General features: G+C 41.4%; 1 long non-coding RNA gene and 1 pseudogene across 1 annotated transcript in view; one reads left to right on the top strand and one right to left on the bottom strand.

Annotated features, from left to right (window-relative positions):
* The first annotated feature begins 390 nt into the window (after positions 1-390).
* LOC126082534 (cytochrome c oxidase subunit 7C, mitochondrial-like) lies at positions 391-580 on the top strand (annotated as a pseudogene).
* Positions 581-1,072: 492 nt separating this feature from the next.
* Positions 1,073-6,000, bottom strand: part of LOC126082729 (uncharacterized) — a 31,391-nt gene continuing 26,463 nt past the window's right edge. The window contains exon 3 of the long non-coding RNA XR_007518628.1: positions 1,073-2,351. This is a non-coding gene — a long non-coding RNA (uncharacterized LOC126082729). The remainder of the gene's footprint in view (positions 2,352-6,000) is intronic.

Below are 6,000 nucleotides of genomic sequence, written 5' to 3'. Positions count from 1 at the left end.
ATTAAGAGACAACCTACAAATTGGGAAGAAGTTTTTGAAGTCATATATCAGATAAGAGTTTAACATCTAGAACATATAAAGAGCACTCACAAGTTAACAACAAAAAGACAAGCAACGCAATCAAAAAATGGGCAAAGGACTTGAATAGACACTTCACTAAAGAAATACAAATGGCCAACAAGCATATGAAAAGATGCTCCACATCATTAGTCATTAGGTAAATGCAAAACAAAACCACAACGAGCTATCACTTCATGCCCACTAGTGTGGCTATGATTACAAAACGGAAAACAACAGGCATTGGCGAGGACGTGGAGAAAATGGAACCCTCATCCATTGCTAGTGCGAATGTAAAACGGTACCAACACTGGCAGAGCCTCCAACGGCACCATGTTGGGGTAGAGCATGTGGAAATTTCCCACCTCTGTGGTCCGTAGGAGCCACTCTGAGGAGGGCCCAGGGAAGGATTTGCCATTTTCAATGGAAAACAAGTGGTGGTTATTAATTATGATGACTCTACTCTGGAGCTGGATTCGCTGCATCTTTCTTTATAGTAAGACACCAACTGCATAAGAAATAAGGATGTTTAAGCTCATGCATGAAACAGATAAGAAGAGGAGCATTTTAAGAAGTCTAGCCTTTGAAAACTGGATTAAACTATGTTGAACTCACATAGCATACTGGTTATGTTTGCAAATAAACTTGTTACATGAATGCTTAAAAAAAAATGGTACAGACACCATGGGAAACATAACATAGAATTACCATACGATTCAGCAATTCCACTCCTGGGTATATACCCAAAAATAACTTAAAGTAGGTACACAAAATGAAACCTGTACACCAATGCTCACTGCAGCACTATCCTTGATAGCCAAAAGGTGGAAACTGCCTAAATGTCCATCAACAGATGAATGGATAAACAAAATGACAAAATGTGGTACGTACATACAATGGAGTATTACTCGGCAATAAAGAGAACTGAAGTCCTGATACATGCTACAACAGTAATGAATCTTGAATACACTATGCTGAGTGAAATAAGTGAGTCACTTAGATGAAATATCTAGAATAGGCAAGAGACCAAACCTTATTAGTGGTTACAAGGGGTGGTGGAGGGAGGGGGAAAGGAAGGCACAATTCTTGGAGGACACCGAGCTTCTGTTGAGGGTGATGGAAAAATTCAGGAATGGTTAATGGTGATGGTTGGACAGCACGGTGTACATAATTAATGCCACTGAACTGTACATGTGAAGAACATAGAAATGGTAAATGTTTTGTTACCTATATATTTACCACAATAAAAAAATTTTAGTTCCTCAACATACATAAGGGCATATATGCAAAACCAACAGCACACATTATTCTTAATGGAGAAAGGCCAATAGCCTTCCCCTTGAGAACGGGAATGAGACAAGGAAAACCACTGTCACCACTCTTACTCAATATTGTACTGGAAGTTTTGGCAAGAAAGGGAAATAAAGGGCATCCAAATTGGAAAGGAAGAAAGGTAAAACTATCTCTATTCTCAAAAGACATGACCTTACACATAGAAAACCCCAGAATTCCATAAGAAAGTTACTGGCTCTAATAGAAGGATTCAGCAAAGTGGCAGGGTAAAAGAAGACTTCTTTCCTTCTCTGTTGTCCTTCAGAGTCACCAAACATGGATCCAATGCCTCAGCTGTCCGTTTCTTTTATGTGCTGCCATATCCTTACATCAGGTCCCTTTGTTGGTAGTAGGGATCGCTTCGCGCAGCCACATATGTGGGTTGAGGGAAAGCTGGAGGAACGGCAGTGGGACATAGGCACCTAGAGAGTGTGAATGATGCCATCCAATGACACCCACACATCCATTGTGTTTTCAGGGACTTATCAGACCCACTACAGTATTTACTGCTTCCACATGATGATGCAGTATTCCTGGACACAGTCAATTTTAAGGCTAGGCTAATAAATTAGAGCCCAAATAATGGTGGGTAGCTGGGACCACCTGAGCCTGCGAGCACAGATGAAGTCTGCACTCATCATAGATGCATATCCACAAGCCTTTACTGCCACATTTAACTCCTTCCTCTACATGTTATGTCAAGATCTCTGGGCCTATGATGTCACTTTGCTTGAGCCAGAATTTGGTCTAGGTTTGTATCAACCAACCCAGCATACTGCTAGATTCACAGCCAGTTGCAAGCTCTGGTGAGGACAGGACGTAAACAACGTCCGCCCGATGCAAAATGAGGTGTACCTTTCTCAGTCTGCCACCACTGAAGTCTATCTCCTCAAGTGCTCCTCAGATCTTCGGTAACATAAATCAGTGAATTCCTGCAGCTCCTTCTCTCTCTTACTCTGAATCTGTAGCACATGAACACACACACACACACACAAACCAGACAGGTTAAGTTTAAATTCTGGCTATTTAGCTGCTGTTAGAGCAGGGCAACTTTTGGCTTTTGCTCCAAGGAGAGACAGCTTCACCCAGCTAGGGAAGCATAAGGAGGGCCATAAGAGAGAATCCGGGGTTCTCCAGTCTTCCTAATCTTCCCAGATAATACCATGCCAATTTCAGGAAGCCCATCCTCTCCTCACCAGTGCTCTACTTTTATTTAAGAATCTTGGTGAAATTGTGAATTCAGCTTTAATTCCAGAACCTGCAAAACAGTCTAATATTGACTTTTCAGATGTCAAGGCCAAAGCACCAAGGATTCTATCAGGACACCAAGTAAAGACCCTGATATTTATGTCATGCCTCTCAAGATAATTGAGATTTTCAGTGTTCTTTTCTCACTTTAAATCAGCTCATGAGTCAGAAGCAATAATGATACCCTACAACCTCAGCTGCTCTCATCTGCCATAAAGTGGTCTGTGTAGTAATTAGTTGGGGTCTTCAGCTCTCCTTCAGTATATTCCTACTCTCAGGGAACCAAAGGCAATAAATAACCTGATTAGCTGGCTTACCACTGTGCACCATAAGCAACTCCATTCATACCCCAAAGAATGAATGGGAATCACATCTCAGTCAAATAAACAATTCCAAACATTGACATTTCCTTTGGGATCTGTTGCCTGTAATGCACTCCTGTGAACTTGTCTTTTAATCATTAACGTTGTCTCCTTAAGGTTGTCTTAGTTTCCCAGTACTGCTGTAACACAAATACCACAATGGGTGGCTTTAAAGGACAGAAATATATTTTCTCACAGCTCTAGAGGTTAATGTCCTAATCAGGATGATGGCTGTGTCAATTCCTTCCTTGTTAGTAACCTAGGGCACTCCTTGGTTTCTGAGCAATCCTCACATGATATCTGTCTTTCCCTGGGTGCATATGCCTGTGTGTCTAATCCGCGGGTCTAATCTGTGTAGCTAATCTTTTTTTATTTTATTGTTGAAAGTATACAGAGCAAAACATGCACCAATTCAACAATTTCTACGTGTACAGTTCAGTGACACTGATTACATTCTCCAAGTTGTGCAACAATTCTCACCTTCTGTGATGGTTAATGTTATGTGTCAACTTGGCGAGGCCATGATTCTCAGTGGCTTGGCAGACATTATGTAATCGTCCTCTATTTTGTCATCTGATATGAACAGCCAATCAGTTGGAAAGGGCGTTTCCTTGCGGGTGTGGCCTGCATCCAACAGCTAAGAATGCACTCTCCCTCAATCCTTCATTTGTCTCATCATCCTCAGACCTTTGGTTGTTGGGATGTGAGAAGCCTTCAGCCTGCCACCTGACCTGCGGATTTTGGATTTGCCAGCTCCCACAACCCCATGAGCCAGCACCTGCCACCTGACCCGCAGATTTTGGATTTGCCAGCTCCCACAACCCCGTGAGCCAGCACCTGCCACCTAACCTGCAGATTTTGCGTTCATCAGCCCCTGCAATCATGTGAGTCAGGAGAAGCCTCCAGCCTGCTGCCCAATCCACAGATTTGGGACTTTCCAGCCTCCCTAATTGCATGAGCCATTTCCTTTAAATAAATCTATGTATATTTATATATACACTTCATTTGTTTTGCTCCTCTAGAGAATTCAGCCTAAAACTCCCTCCTTTTCTGAATTATTCCTCCCCCATAAACACAAACTCACTGCCCCCCAAGCATTCTATGTGACCTTTTCAATTGCTGTTATCAGTTTGATCCCATATAGATAGTTCTTCAAAAGAGCTGATGTTCAATGCGATCATTTTTTTTTTCTTTAACAGATGTTAGCCTATTTTTTGTTTTGTTCCCTACACTGTACATAGGTGTTAGTATGGGAGATTTTTGAATATATATATTTCATTTTGGAAAAAAAAATTAAAGCGAGTATTTTTAAATCCACATAGCTTAAATTAAAAATAAGAATTAATTACTATAACATTTTTCCAGTCATAAATACAATAACTTGATTTGTGTTTTCATTCAGTTCCTTCCTTCCTTCCTTTTTTCTTTCCTTCCTTTTTTCTTTCCTTCCTTTTTTCCCTCCTTCCTTCCTGGTTCCTTCCTTCCTTCCTCCCTCTCTCCCTGGCTTCCTGCCTGCCTGCCTGACTTCCTTCCTTCCTTCCTCTTTCTCTGTCTAATAGAGGTAGTATAATGCCTCTCTAATGTTTGAGAGTGTAGTGTCTGGAATCTAGACTTGTGGGGGGTTTGATCACAACTCCACCACCTCTCTAAGCATCAGTTTTCTATCTGTAATGTGATACCATAGGTTGATAGCAGACTTAGAAAAGCACCCAGCACATTGTAAGCCTATAGTGTATGTACATATTACTATTTTATGTTATTTCATTTTATGTTATACCACAGATTCTCTTTCTGGAAAATATCAGAAGTAATAATGGAAGTGCAGATTTTTCATGTCTATATATGAACAATATGAAACAAGTCTGATAAATTAAAAAAAAAATTTTTTTGTGCTTTAAGTGAAAGTTTACAAACCAAGTCAGTCTCTCACAGAAAAACTTATATACACCTTGTTATATACTCCTAGTTGCTTTCCCTCTAATGAGACACGGCACACTCCTTCCCTCCACTATTTTTGTGTCCATTCGGCCAGCTTCTACCCCCCTCTCCCCTCTCATCTCTTCTCCAGACAGGAGATGCCCACATAGTCTCATGCATCTACTTGATTCAAGGAGCTCACTCTTCACCAGCATCATTTTCTATCCCATAGTCCAGTCCAATCTCTGTCTGAGGAGTTGGCTTCGGGAATAGGAAGGAACAAAATGTATGGGGACCATGACCTCTGAGGTCCTTCTAGTCTCAGTCAGACCATTAAGTCTGATCTTTGTACAAGAATTTGGGGTCTGCATCCCACTGCTCTTCTGCTCCCTCAGGGGTTCTCTGTTGGTTCACTGTCAGGGCAGTCATCAGTTGTAGCCAGGCGCCATCTAGTTCTTTTGGTCTCAGGCTGATGTAGTCTCTGGTTTATGCGGCCCTTTCTGTCTCTTGGGCTCATAATTACCCTGTGTCTTAGGTGTTCTTCATTCTCCTTCGCTCCAGGTGGGTTGAGGCCAACTGATGCATCTTAGATGGCCGCTTGCTAGCATTTAAGACCCCAGGTGCCACTCTCCAAAGTGGGATGCAGAATGTTTTCTTAATAGATCTTATTATGCCAATTGACTTAGAAGTCCCCTGAAACCATGGTCCCCAAGCCCTTGTCCCTGCTACGCTGGCCTTCGAAGCATTCCGTTTTTTCAGGAAACTTCTTTGCTTTTGGTTTAGTCCAGTTGTGCTAACCTCTCCTGTATTGTGTGTTGTCTTTCCTTTCACCTAAAATAGTTCTTATCTACTATTTGATTAGTGAAAACCCCTCTCCTTCCCTCCCTCGCTGCTGTTGTAACCATCAAAGAATATTTCCTTCTCTGTTTAAACTATTTTTCAAGTTCTTATAATAGTGCTCTCATACAATATTTGTCCTTTTGCAACTGACAATTTCACTCAGCATAATGTCTTCCAGATTCCTCCATGTTTTGAAATGTTTCACGGATTCATCATTGTTCTTTATCAATGCATAGTATTCCAT

The sequence above is a fragment of the Elephas maximus genome, chromosome 9, assembly GCF_024166365.1.
Source record: "Elephas maximus indicus isolate mEleMax1 chromosome 9, mEleMax1 primary haplotype, whole genome shotgun sequence".
Classification (NCBI taxonomy): domain Eukaryota; kingdom Metazoa; phylum Chordata; class Mammalia; order Proboscidea; family Elephantidae; genus Elephas; species Elephas maximus.
Note: the sequence above shows the minus strand (reverse complement) of the source record. Positions and strands in the feature narration are given on the sequence as shown.